General features: G+C 40.0%; 2 long non-coding RNA genes across 2 annotated transcripts in view; one reads left to right on the forward strand and one right to left on the reverse strand.

Moving 5' to 3' along the window:
- Window positions 1-352: 352 nt before the first annotated feature.
- Window positions 353-14,486, forward strand: LOC140521441 (uncharacterized). Its single transcript, XR_011972932.1, has 4 exons — window positions 353-476; window positions 10,997-11,185; window positions 12,914-12,980; window positions 13,798-14,486. It is a non-coding gene; the product is annotated as an uncharacterized lncRNA (long non-coding RNA).
- The window catches only part of LOC140521442 (uncharacterized), a 36,772-nt gene continuing 32,342 nt past the window's right edge, over window positions 10,535-14,964 (reverse strand). Inside the window, exon 3 of the long non-coding RNA XR_011972933.1 lies at window positions 10,535-10,887. This is a non-coding gene — a long non-coding RNA (uncharacterized lncRNA). The remainder of the gene's footprint in view (window positions 10,888-14,964) is intronic.

Consider the following 14,964-nt stretch of genomic DNA (forward strand, 5'->3'; position numbering starts at 1 on the left):
TTTTCAAAAATTACTTTGAGGTTTCCTAATTGTCGGCAGTAGGATGGACTACAAGGAGATCTCCTTCCTCTTAGTTCCTTATCCAGACCTCAGAAGCATTATTAGCATATGTACATACACACATATTCACAAATACACACATGTATACACAGATATATATGCACATACATATATATGCATATGTGTGTGTATAAGATTAAAAGCCCAGTTGCCTTTTTGGCCGTTGACTTTTCCTAAAACAGGAAGCCACAGTAGATGGTTCTCCCAACCCAATCTTTAGATCCAGGTGAAAGACAGTATTTGTCATTGAGGCAAAGGTTTCCTCTCTTTTGTGACAGGGGAAAGACCCGAAGTTGCTCTAGGTATCTGCTAAGGCAAAAGGAGGAGAGATCATGCAGTGAATGGCTCGGAGGTAGTTGACCTCAATGGCTCCAACCTGTTCTGGAAGCTTATTCTAACTGAATGAAGATGGGAAGGTCTGTGATTTTACAAATCCTTTCTTCTATACCCTAGTGACTGCTCAGATGCGATGTTTTGTCGGCATTACTCAAATGGAAGAATTACTATCTGGAAAAAATGACTGTGTCCCTTATAGCCATCATGGTAGGTAGTTGGAAACCACATTTGTTCCCCATTTTACCACTTTTTGAGATAGATGAGAACTGATGTGGGGAAAGGATTTCCTTATTTGGGAGGTGTTAGATTCTCTGATTAGATGATTTTCTATATCTTGAAAAGGATAAAGATTCTTTCTTTTTCCTTAATTGACTTTTATCCTAATGACCAGATTGGCAGCAAAGTGCCCTAGAGAAGATTGGGAATTAGAATTCCCTCTGTTGGTTTTCAGCGCTAGGATTTTTGGAAAATATTTATTTACCATTTTTATACCTCTATGTATTAACCTTGCTTTATTAAGCTGCATTTATCACATTCTTCAAACAATAAAAGATTAATTTACTGGCCCACAGTTTGATGAGTTTTTGATACCGCACATGTGTACGCGTATGTGTGTCTCCTTATGGCTCATCTGGGTCAGACATCCTACAAGGTACAGTTGGCCCCGTATGGCCACTAACCTCTCAGTAACCCCAGTGGTAATGCAATCTGCTTGTTTTCATCAGAGGCACCGCTGGACGGCTTGAGACAAGGTTTAATTTCTTCTGAGTGTAATGGCATCCGGCATCTATAATTATGCTATTTTCTCTCCTGTGCTGATTAAATACGATTTACCCAGAGAGCTAAATGATGAATATTTGAGTGGAGTGTGTTGAGCCAATAGCTGGTAAAATAGCCACAATAAATAAACTTGGGGGGAGAGGGGGAAGAGGACCAGGGGAAGGCTATGACTCTGTTAGGTAACATTAGCAGGTGCAAAAAGAAATCAAACAAGATTAATACTAAAGGTAAAACAATACCAACAGACTCTATTTAAATAGAAACACAGAGACCTGAAAGCTTCATCTACAATCCTTCCCAAGCCTCACAATTGGTTAATACAATCAGACACATCTTCAGACAGCGGTTTGCTGGTGTCTTTGGTCCCCTTAGGAATATCTTCATTTATAGTGAGTCACTGAGAAATGAAACTCAATAATGCCACTTTCTGTCACCCTGGACCTCTCTGTACAAAGAAAGTGCCATGTTTGTCTTATTTTTTTCTTTCTTTATTAAACAGAGGACTATCTAATCAGAAGGTCTTTGTGTGTTAAAAACTTCCACGGACTTCACAGAGTCATCCTTGACCCTTTCCCTTTCCCTCTGCTCTCCTCCTTCCAATTTGGTTCCAAGTCTTGGCAATGCAGCCTCTGTAACATCTCACATGTTTCCCTTTCTTTGCTATACCCACACCGCTGCCTTGCTAACTGGGAGCCTCTTTACCTTTCAGGATCCTTATCTGCCTTCCCAGGCTCAATTCAAGGGCTGCCTCCTCCAGGCTTGGCTGATCAGTCATGATTGATTGACCTTCTCCCCAATCCATTGTTAGTACTTTCCCCAGCCTCAAAATCAACTTTATCTGTTTCTTCCAGTAGAATGAAAGCTTTTCTAGGGCAGGCTCTCTTTTCTTTTTGGCTCTGTATTCCTGGAGCTCAGTTTGGTGCCTAATATATAAAAGGTATACAAATTTATACATATATATTTTTTTAATTGAATTGTTTGTTGAATGATCTTTGCTTTCCATAACTATGAGTCAAACAAATGTAGAAATCTTCACAAAAGTCTCTGTAGGTCTTTCACCTTCCTTAGCCCAAAGAAACAGATCGAGTCTTACAAAATTTCAGTACAGAAAACCAGTTTACACATTGGGTCTCACCTCTTTGTTCTCTCTAGTAAATTTATCCCTTATTAATCTGCATATGAACAATTCCCACCCTCAGGTAGTAGAAATAAAGCAGTAAAATAAGGAAGGGAACAATAATATAAAATAAAGCCAATTAAATATAAGAAAAGTAAAAAAACAAAGAGGAGGTCAGAGGTAGGGGAGGGGAAAGGAGGAGGGAGAGAAAGAGAGAGAGAGAAGGAGGAGAAAGAAAAGAAAAGATAGGTGGGGAGATGGAAGAGAGATGGAGAGACAGAAGAGGGAGTAGGAGAGAGACAGAGAAAGAAGGAGGAGGCAGGGGGAGGGAGGGAAGGAGAGAGACAGACAGACAGACAGAGACAGACAGAGACAGACAGAGACAAATGAGTTCTAGCTAATAGGATCAGTGTAGGTTTCATGGAAACAAAAGGACTAAGTACCAATCCTTTTTGCCCCCTTGAGTTGAGTTGCTCGCTTATATCCTGGTAGAACTTCTCAGTATTTAAAGTTATTTGAGTCAGGCAGAACCTTCTGGGCTTCTTTTCTCTTTGACCTCAACCTTACTTTCAAGAAAAGAAGTACATTCCCTCAGTGGCTTTTTACAGAAGGCCAGCCATTCTGGGGTCTCTATGGTCCTGATTAAAGGATACTAAGACTGGCAGAAGCAGTGGGTGAGATTGTGTTGTTCCTTGTGTATTCTTGGGTGAACACCTCAGAATTGGAGAGAAGGGGGGCAGTCCTTTTCAGCCTTCACTATACTTTATTGGTAACACCTTTCTCCTGCAACTCCTAGAGGGCTGCAAATGGATTTAAAAGTTTTTCTTAAATATAACTGTAAAATCATATGTGAGTGGGCAGTGACATCCACACAGGGAACCATCCTTTGAGAGAAGTTTGTTGCATATAAAGAAAATATCTTGGAACCCAAAATTTTGTTAAAATGAATGTTAAAAGTTAAAGAAATAAATAAATTCCAAAATAAATAAATAAATAAATAGATTTGGCAATTTAAAAAGAAAAGAAAAGAAAGAAAATATCCTTTCCTTAGGCTCTTCCAGTATTTGTTTTCTCTTTTTGCTAATTTTGCATATGTGGTATATGTATGTATATGTGTACACATGTAGGTGTACGATCTGTTTTAATCCTTCCCCTCTTTTATTCATTCCTTGGTCCCCTGTTTTACAATGCTTCCATCTGGCTTGTATTTTAATATTTGTAATTACTATGGAAGGAGAGGAGGATTTTCTTCTAGAAAGATTAAGGACTGTCAGGGCAAAGACCAAAGGGAATTTTAGTCTGGGTGAATCCAAACAACATTCCCTGACACTGAGAGGTGGAGTCAGTGGCAAGATGGACACCTCATCACAAGACATGTCAGACATGGGAAGACTTATATGAACTGATGCAAAGTAAAGGGAAGAGAACCAGAGGAATAGCATTCGCTGTGAGGACAATGATGTAAATGGAAAGCGTTACCACTACAAACCAAGCTCACCTGGAAGATGGAAACTATAAAAAAGAAAGAAACAACAAAAACTAAACTTGATCCCAAAGAAGAGATAAAGAAGACATCTTCTCCACCCCTTCCCTTTGCAGAATTTGGTGTAGAGGAAATACTGGGCCTGGAGTCAGGAAGACTTGAGCTCAAATTTATCTTCAGTTACTTCCTAGCTGTATGACCTTGAGCAAGTCATTTAACTTGTATTTGCCCCAATCCCTTCAGCTGTAAAATGGGAATAAAATAATAATACCTACATCATGGATTGTTGTGAGGACCAAAGGAGATCATTTAAAGTACCTAGCACATAGTCGTAAATGCTTTATAAATGTTAGTTATTAGTATTATTTTTATTTGGAGTCCATGATTATACAACACTGTAAACTATGACCGATTTTCTCAAAGTGTTTGTCAGTGTTACTGGTTTTTTTTCTCCTCTTCTTCTCCCAAAAAAAAAATCTTTGTTTATAATCAATAACTCTCTAGAAGAGTAGAGAAGGAAAGCAAAGGGAAATCTAGACAATATAAAAACAACAGACATCAATAAAAATGTATAAAGAAAATGAGGGTAGACTAAAATATTGAGAATAGACCAGAGCAAATTATTCCATATCTTCAAAGGGTGGAAGAAGTGTGGGGAAGAAAAAGCATTTAGGATTCCTTCCCTTTTGGTACTGGAGTACTTGAAACACTAACCTTCCTTGATATGAGCTTGTGGGGAAGAAACAAAATCAAAACGAAGATTTCTTCAGTCCTGCTAAAAACTGAAAGGTGCTCAATAAATCCTATTTAAATTGAATAACGCCACAGCAAGAAGAGGTAAAAATATCAGATACTCTTCCCCACTGATCTTACGGGGAAAACAGTTCCTAGAGGTAGCTAGGGTGATCATAAAATGTGTTCAAGTTCACCAAATTCTTTCTTAAAACAGCTCTCCTCAGCAAGCAATAGTGTATTTGTCAGATTTATGGAGAATGGAGAAACTTATGACCAAATAAGAGGTAGAGAACATTATGAAGTGCAAAATGGATCATTTTGATTACATTAAATTGAAAAGTTTTTGGACAAACAAACCCAATGCAAACAAGATTAGGAGGGAAGCGGAAAACTTGGAAAGAATTTTTACAACTAGTGTTTGTGATAAAGGCTTCTTTTTAAAAATATATTAGAGAACTGAGTCAAATTTACAAGAATACAAATCATTCCCCAATTGATAAATGGTCAAAGGATATGAACAGGCAGCTTTCAGAGGAAGAAATTAAAGCTATCTATAGTCATATGAAAAAAGTGCTCTAAATCACTATTGATTAGAGAAATTAAAATCAAAACCACTCCGAGGTACCATATCACATCTGTCAGATTGGCTAACATGACAAAACAGGAAGATGATAAATGTTGAAGAAGATGTGGGAGAGTTGGAATACTAATTCATTGTTGGTGGAGTTGTATGCTGATCCAACCATTCTGGAGAGCAATTTGGAACTACGTCCAAAGGGCTACAAATATGTGCGTATCCTTTGACTCAGCAATATCACTTCTAGGACTGTATCCTCAAGAGATCATAAAAATGGGAAAGGGTCCTACAAGTACAAAAATATTTATAGCCGCTCTCTTCGTGGTGGCCAAGAACTGGAAACTGAGAGGATGCCCATCAATTGGGAAATGGCTGAACAAGTTGTGGTATATGAATGTAATGGAATACTGTTGTGCCATAAGCAATGATGAACAAGAAGACTTCAGAGAGACCTGGAAAGACTTATATGAACTGATGCTGAGTGAAAGGAGCAGAACCAGGAAAACATTATACACAGTAACAGCCTCAGGGTGTGAGGAGTTTTTCTGGTAGACTTAGCCTTTCACAACCATGCAAGGACCTAAAATATTCCCAAAGGACTCTTGAGGCAAAATGCCATCTACATCCAGAGAAAGAACTATGGAATCAGAATGCAGAATGAAGAAGACGATTTTCTCTCCTGTTATGTTTTGTTTTGGTTTGTTTTTTTTCTTGTGGTTTCCCCCATTCATTTTAATTCTTCTATGCAACATGACTAATGTGAAAATGTGCTTAATAAGAATATACGTATAGAAACCATATAAGATTTCATGCCATTTTGGGGAGGGAAGTTGGGGGGAAAGAGGAGAAAAATCTAAGACTTAAGAAAGTGATTGTAGAAAACTGAAAACAAATAAATAAAATTTTAAAAAACAGCTCCCCTTCTTACTTGCTATCTCTGTTGATGTTGGGGGTTTTTTTGCCTTCTTTTGTATCCTCAGTGTTTAGTATAGTGCCTGACACGTAGTAGGTGTTTAATATATGCTAATTAATTGACTCACTCACAGGGTAACTATCCATTTTTTTAACATCTGGTCTTCTGGTTAAAAAGGTCTTCCTTACATAGAGTCATTGTTGGAACCATACTGTAAACTTCTACCCTGGTTTTACATTCTGAAAATAAACACAACAAATTTTATACCACTTCTACCAGATAGTCATCTAAATATCTGAAGACAGTGATCATTCCCCACAGCCTCCAATGCTATTATAATATGAGTTTTCTCATCAGAGTAGGCAGTTCCACTTCCTTCTCCCATTACTCATATGGCAAGTTTCTAGACCCTTCATCATCCTGGTTCCCTTCTCTGGATACCTTCCAGTTCATCGATATCTCTCTTGAAATGCAACACCCCGAAATTAACTTAAAACTCTTGGTTGAATGATGGAGAGTACAGCAGGAGTCTTATTGCCCTTGATCTGGGCACTGTCTTTTTATTAAAACAACTTAAGGTTATATTGTATTATTTTTTAGTCACAACAACACACTGCTGACTCATATTAAGCATATGGTCCTCTAAAAATTCCCAGTCTTCTTTCACATAGATTACTATTAAGGTACATTTCCTCCCTCTTTTTTCTTGTGCCATTGAATTTTTTAGCCTATTTTGAGTTTGTCATGGATAAGAGATCCAGCTCATCTTACAGATGAGGAACTGAGGCAAACAGGGTTGGGTGACTTGCTTAGTAAGCATCTGTGACCAGATTTGAACTTCAGAAGATGAGTCTTCCTGACCTCAGGCCCAGGGCTCTGTGTACTGCACCACCTCACTGCCCCAGGTCCTTGAGAGTAGCTGTGGGCAAAAAAATGCATCATCCTGTAGCCACATGCTGGCAATAAGCCTTTCTGAACTTAATTAGACTGGCCTTTGGGTATAGGATTCATCCCTCAGCACAGACTGAGTCCACTACTAGGTACGCCTTTGGACCTATCTAGCTCATTATTACTAAGCACAGCTTAAGCTCCACTGGGATCAGAGTAGGAATTCAGTGAAGGAAGCAAATAATATATGCTTTCAAATGGTGATTTATTGATAGATTGATTGAATTAACAATAATAATCCAGCAAAGATCCCTTAAGTATCTTGAATATGCAAAGCACTATGAGCTTTCCCAACTGGCTGCTCCCTCGGACTTTCTGGTCTCTAGAAACTCATCATTCTCTAGGATGATTGCAACTCTGAAACTCACAGCTCAGTAGCCCCTGTATTGGGGGCCCTTTCCTCCCTCTGGCAGGAGAGAAAGTGAGAGCTTCTCCCAGATCCTCCTGAATTTAAGGAGGGCAAACAGAGCATTCACTGCATCTTTTCCTAGATGCTTTTCTGGTCTTCATGATTTCCAGAAGCTCATTCTACAGCTTCCTCATTCCCCACCTTTCAGTTTCTTTTTGTGTTATTCCCTATTAGATTATAAACTCCTTGAAGGAAGGGATTTCACGTCTCTCTTTGTATCTATTCCCAGTGCTCAACACAGTATCTGACACATGCAAGGCATTTAAAAAAATGTTTGTTGATTCTGATGCTCTGACTCCTAATATCACACAGCTATGTTTCTTCTCTCTTCAGTTCATAAAACCCAGAAATGAGATTTTATTATGAGATATATATGAGGGCCTTAATTTGAACCCTGAAAGGAGCTAGGCAGTTCACAGAGAAAGAACCGAACCTAAATCTTCAAAATTACACTTATTTTGGCTCATTATGTATCTTCAGGGCCAATATTTTCTGCGGGAACCAGATGATTAGTGACCTTCTCCAAATGAACTCCACTGCCTTGGGAGAAGGCTTTTCTATTGACTGTACATTCCGCAGCATGCAAAGATAAACTGCTGTTTAGTGAAAGTTTCAAAAATCAGAGAAGAGTTATGGGAAAATGACTACAAAATTAGGAGGTCCCCTACCTTTCTGTGAACCGGTTTGCATAATTCTCCATTTATTATCTTTAGGTTGGATAGATGAACTAAGTTTGTTACTATGAGAAGCCAAACCCTTTTTTTTTTTTTTCGCTAAAATGATGGGCTAGTACTCTTCTCCTTTCTCCCACCACCCTATTTTCCCTACTGCAGGCTTTGGGGAAAATCATTTTCACATTATGCTTTTCTTTGTATTTAAGGAAAGAATATTTCCCAGAACAAGTTTTAACAAACACAGAACATTGAGAGCAAGGTGTTAGATAGAAGAAAATTGTATGGTTACATTTCTTTTGAGAATTGAATCAAAGTCCTTGTTTATCTATTCACGTTTGCAGTGCCTAACACCATAGTTTCTGGGTAAAAGAAGTGAATTAAGGAACACAAGAAACAAATACCAAAACTTATGAGATATCTGTTCCCTTAGTTTAAAGAGAAAGTTAAAGGTTGACCATCAGGGCCATGTCAGAATGAATCTCAGTCTAAAAAGATCGCTTTGCAAAAGCTAGAGGATTCTTAGACCTTGGAAAGAAGACAATTTTCTATACCCAGACCCATCCTCTGAGGGCTCCTTCACTGTTATTCTTTTGTGCCCATATTCTCTTGTACCTGTTTTATTGGTTGAGTCACTGGTTCCAATAGGTCTCTGAATTCCCAACCCTACCAGCACCTTTCAAGCATCTAAATATAGGTTGCCCCAGACAATTAGGAGAGAGCTCCTGTTTTCTAAAGATATTCAGCATGTAGAAAGCCCAGATCACAAATGAGTTATCAGGTTGTATGGTGTTTGGCTGCAGATAGAGTGATTGAAAGGGACCGCTGTGTTCACAGATACATTATTTAAATGTGTTGAGATATGAGATCTTCTGGACTAATTACTTCGAAGGCTATATTAATCACAAGACACTTTAATACCCAATCAATACATGCATTTGTCGATGACCTTGTGAATCACCTCCACTTTAAGTCAGCTATGTGGCAAAGGATGTCCATAGTGATATACCAAATGGACTCTTCCCTGCTGTATAGTAGTATCTCATTTTATAAAACCTTAATCCAGCTTTTCAAATGTCAAATAAGAAACATAAAGTCAAGGATGGGACTAGATCAAGTTTGCCATTCAATCTTATATGAGTTCTCTACCTTTTACTCTGGACTTTCTGGGAGGAATTAGGGAATGGTCATCCTGTCAAGTGAATTACATTGTCTTGGGAAGCTAGAAATATGAATCTTGGGACCAAGAACCTGGTTTGAGGTAACTTAGGAGAAAAGCTAACCATCTGTGTCTTCAAACTTACCTCGTTGTCCCCATAATCAGCCTGGTCTCAGGTCTCCATTAACACCTGCCTTAGCCATTATGTAGAACCAGGGACTGGATCCCTCCAACTCCCCAATTTTTGCCACTTTCTCAGAGATTGACAATCAAATCAACATAAGCTTTTCTATTGTGAAAGGTTAGATAATATATTGCCCTGTGATTCCATTCTGAATCCCCATGGTTCTGATTTTGGGGGTCTGTCTGCTCCCTCATGCTCACTCATGTCACCCTCACCCTTACAGTGTCCCTATCACTCTCTCCACTACCTCTCTTGTGCACCTTTGGAAATGTCTGTTCTCATGTTAACAAACTGCCCTTTATATCAGACTTGTACCCTCCCTCTATAAAATTGTTTCTATATATTTTGAATTTATGTAACTGTGCCCATGTTATCTTTCCCCAGTGGAATGCAAGCTAATACAAAGAGTGTTGTGTTTTGTCTTTGTATTTATTCCCAGCACCTAGTACGGTCAGTCCTTGGCTCATGGTAAATAGTCACTTAGATGCTTACTGAACTGAATTAAATCACACAAAACATCAGCTTGCCTCTTTTTTCAGTTTGAGGTCAATTAGAGCAGAAAGGTCAAACACTCCAGCCACACTCCTGACTCTGTACATTCCCAAGGAGAGCCAGAACCAGATTTAAGATGTATTTGGGAAATATTTAGCAAAATAAATAAAAATACAATAGAACAGGAATAATGTTAACACGTGGTTTTCTAAGTCAATATGCAGTCCGCCAGGATCTTTCAGTGGCCTCTATTTCTATTGGAGTTTGGCGCCACTGAATTAGTGTTCAATTGGGCAAGAGAGCCCTGTTGCACTCGAAGAACGCTAGTTAGAGAAACAGAAATACTGATTTGGGATCTCAGCTCTCCCACTCACTATCTGTGTGACCTCTGTCAATGTAGTGAGTTTCTCAAGACCTCAGTTTCCACATCTGTAAAAGGGGGTTGGATTAAATTGCTTCTAGATATATGATTCTATGAAACGATTGCCCTTGAACAAATTTTCCTGTTCCCAACTAGGGAACGATTCATATACAATGAAGTAAAGGACTCCCCACTAGGAATGGATAACAAAGCTTTATTGAAGAAACAAATGCATAAAGCCAGGAAAAAAACCAGCCTCAACAACAATGTAGCACTAAGAAAACTTTTGAAATCTTTAGGGAGCTTTGAGTGAATGACCTTGTGAGTTTTCCAGTTATAAAAATGGATAATTCGTAGCCTTAGACGTTGACTTTAGACACTGCACTCTTCCCCAGAGTTTTCCACATACAATACAATAGGTAAGCACTCAAGATGCATCATGCTCCTTAGCAAGAAACATAAGCCAATAAAATTTGGAGATGAGCTAATTCTTATAATTAGTTAAGTAAGTGTTGGTAATGCAAACCTGGTAACTGTTGGTTCCAAAACCCTCCCTTCTTCATCTTCATCTTTCAAACCAGGTAAAGACTTTTCTATTTCCCTTCTTTTGTGCCTGGGTCCATATATGTCTTCCAAGTACCAACACTAGTCAGATCAAGGATCTGTGGAAAGGAAGAACCAGCTAACATAATTAGGCACATAAGCACTTAGTAAATGTTTGTTTTTCTCATTCACTCATTTGAACCCCATTTTCTGTCATTTTCTTCGTAGCGGGTTTGGGGCAAAGCTTTCGACTCTCCTCCATCACATTGGTCCCACCTGGTGAAAACTCCCTTTCTCCTGCCATCGCTGGACAATTGCATCTCTCTCCAAGAAAGGGGCACTACCGACCTCTCCCCCAACATGGTTCCTGTCTTCTAGTCCTGGCTGTCATATCTGTGGCTCCTCAGCAGCTGAGAGGTGAGCCTGCAGATTTCCCTCTGGTCTCTGGACCATTTTTCCTCAACTGCTTTTTTTTTTAATTTTATTTTATTTGTGGTCCCTGTCATTCTGCCGGGGCAAAGGGGTAAAGAGATCTGACACTAAGTGCGGGAAAATGCTGTATCTGGAATCTATCTTCCAGACGGCAAAAGAATAAAAATTCATGGCAGGACAGCGGCTGCTGACACGCTCCCAAAGACATATTGCAGGTAGCGTTATTTATTGTGGCAAGGAGTTCATAGAAGTGCTACCTCAAAGCACCCTGAGAGATCCTAAAAAGCCCATCTCCCATCAGGTAAGGCAGATTTATGATGGCGGCTGGTGGAGGGGGTCAGGCAGCTCAGCTCAGGAAGCAAACTCTTTGCCGAAAGCCTGGCTTCTCTCTAACATATTCAGTGTGGTTTGATTGGTTCAAAGAAGGACTTGAGCCTGTAATGTTGACCATAAAAATTGCAGTGACATGCTGCCTTAGATAAGAGGGCTAGGAGGGTGGGGGTGGGCCAGGAGAGCTATGGGAGCAGCAGCACAAGGGGCTGGAGCATGCGCTCATGTTTTAGGTAAATGTGAGGGAAAAGGAGTGGGGGATGGGGGCCAGGAGAGACTCATGTTCTCACAGGGGAAAGCTACACCCACCAGACTGGACACCGCAGAGACGTATCAGCAGGCATGTATGTACCCAAACACACAGTCAACCACGATGCTATAAAGTGTATGAACCCACCCATATACACAGAGATGCAGCAGACAGTCCTTCGTTCCCAGAACCACATAAAAGACCAAGATCTAAGTCATCCTTTTCAACATGACCATTGTCAGATGCAGAGATTCTTAACTTAGGGTTTGTTAACTCTTTTTTTAAAAAATTTTTCTTAACATTTTGATGACTATAATTCAGTCTAATTGGTTCTTTATATAATGTTATGTATTTCATTTTATGCATTTAAAAACAGGGACCATAGACTTTCCCAAGCTGATAAAAGGGGGCCATGACACAAAAAGAGGTTAAGAATCCAAGGTCCTGAGTGGGGGCTAGGGGAGAAAGAGGGATAAGGAAGTGCTTTCTCCATGACCCCTGCAGACTTGAGCAGGTGTCTAACAAGCACTTCATCAGCCCGATTTAAATGGTGTTATTCCCAGAGCTGCAGGGCTAACCAGCCTTATAAATGGGAATCCCAGCTCCAGACAGATCTCCTCTGCCTCACAGCACAGAGGCCATGTTCCTTGTGTTGTTTCTCAAGTGGTGATTCAACTGAGGACTGAACATGGGTCTGGGGGTGGACGTTAGCTAGGTCTAAACCAGCAGAGACGTAAGGATGAAAGACTGAGCTGAGCATGCCCCAGAAACCATTAACAGAAACTGGTAACTGTCTTGAGAAGGTGGCTAGAGCCCTCTTTTCTGTGATCTGGGGTACTGGTGAAGGCCCGCATTGGAGGATCTGAGCATTAAGGCAGACATGACTTAGGTTGCCTTTCTTTTTGAACCTAGATTTCTAAACCCTAATCAAGTTGTTCATGATGTAGCTCAATGATTGCCTCTTACTGGCATTTGGGTAGTGTCTGAGCAACCAGTTTGGTCACCTATTTCCAGTTTCTACTGATCAGCTCTTCTCAGCATCCTATTTTTATTTTGTTTCATTTTATTTTTATTGCCAAAGAAAGTCTGTGGATTTCTGAGACAAAGCTGAGAAGTATAACTTGCTCTTTCAGCTTTCTACATGAGGAATCAGTGAGATGGAGCACAGGAGACTCCCTACAGCCAGAGGGAAAGTCAGAGGTAATTATCAGGATCATTTAGTCAAATAAATCATATCCTTGCCTAAATTACCCAGATCGGACCCAAATTATCTTATAAACTCATGGAGAGGAAGGCTTTGGGTTTGAAGCATATAGATAATTGCCTTAGTCTTCCATGTTACATTGTCCATAGAGACCAGGCTCAGATGTGCAGCAAATTTTTCACCATGTTTTGGTCACGTTTGTGAAGCTAGAGCAAGGAACCTTAACCTGGGGTCTATAGATCCATGAATAGATTTCAGGGAGTCTGTGAATTTTTTAAAAAATGATCATTATACTTTAATGTAACTTATTTTCTTTATCATGCTGTGCATTTTATTTTATCCATTTAAAAATATTATTCTGAGACGGAGTCTATGCCGCTAAGAGGTCCATGATATGAAAAAGACGAAGAACCCCTGATCTAGAGAATGGTGCTTTTTAGGCCTTACATTCTCATCTATTTTAAACATCCTTCTCCAGATGATAGAATTCAAATGTTCAGAATATCCCTCTCTGTTTAAAATGCTGACCTCTGAGTAATGTAAAGAGCACAGTATTGTAGAACGGACTAAAGTCTCAACATTTTTCAGCGCCCTAAAGACATTTCCCCCCAAAATGAGTTGCTTTGTTCATTGGAGTTTACCAAATATTCCCCACCCTTTACAAGCCCCACTCCCACCCTACCAAGGGACTCCATATTTTGTTAGTCTACTCCGCCAACCTCCTCCAGGTCAACACTCATTACAATACAGGCTAGCCAAAGTTTTATATCAATAATCTCCTGCTGGCCAAAACAGGCTCTTTTCCTCTCTCAGTTCCAGAAGTACAGCGCTTTGCGGGATCCTTTCCAGAAGTCCAGGGCCCTTGACTACGAAGAATCCAGGAGGCTGTTTACAACCTCCAAGCTGTGACTGCTCAAATGGTCATCCTGCCCGCTGCCCTAAACAGTCACTTCTTAGTGCACCACTGTTGACCCCCTGAGGTTGAATGCTTGACCTCATTAATACAAAAGGGGAGGAAGCTAAGTGAATGTTTTCACAGTCTCCTTTTTCTCCGGGCCAACTGGAGGTTATCAAGGCCAGAGGCTGCTCTCTGGCTTCATAAACCTGTTAGGGTATTCCGAGTCATGATTCTCTTATACAACTGTCTGTGCTTTTCCTTGGGACGACTAATCCCTCAGCGTGACTGGTGGAAGCCGCAGTATTGATTTCTGTGTCTCTCTAAACCTCAGTTGTGTTCAACGCTTGTTAGACATCTGAAGGAATATCCAGTGGGCTCTGGGGGCAATTTGAGAGTGGAACTCAATAGGCTGCACTTGAGAGAAGTTTCTGTGAGGTTACTGGGCAAGCCAATAGAAAGGATTAAAAGAGAGAGGGACAGAGACAGGCAAACAGACCAACAGATGGACAGGCAGAAACAGGGAGAGAGAGAGAGAAAAAGACAGGCAGAGACAGAAACTGGAAGAGGAAGGAAGGAAAAAAGGGAGGGAGGGAAGACAGAAGGAAAGAAGGAAGGAAAGAACTAAGGAACAGAGAGAGAAAGAAAAAGAGAGAAAGGAAGAAAGAAAGAGAAAGAAAAAGAGAGGAAAAAAGAAAGAGGATGAAAGAGACAAAGAAAAGAAGGAAGAGAAAAAATAGAAAAAGAGAAAAAAGAGAGAAATAAAGAAAAAGAGAGAATGAGAGAGAAAAAAGAGAGGAAGAAAGGATGAAAGAAAGAGACAAAGGAAGGAAGGAAGGAAGAAAGGAAGGAAAGAAATCAGAGAACCTCTTGTCTATAGAACTCTTGAAATAGCAGCATGGCACTTTTGTCTCATTCTCCTATAGTTAGTGAAAGAGCACCTCACTTCATTTGCCTCCAGGGAGTTGAAAGTCCACTTATAGATATGCCAGCATGAACTGGGATGAGAAGAATGTGTCAGGAAGCATGTAGACATGTACACACATAGGGTACGTGTGTGGGGGACAGCATGCATGTGTAGGCAG

This window comes from Notamacropus eugenii, chromosome 1, assembly GCF_028372415.1.
Source record: "Notamacropus eugenii isolate mMacEug1 chromosome 1, mMacEug1.pri_v2, whole genome shotgun sequence".
NCBI lineage: Eukaryota > Metazoa > Chordata > Mammalia > Diprotodontia > Macropodidae > Notamacropus > Notamacropus eugenii.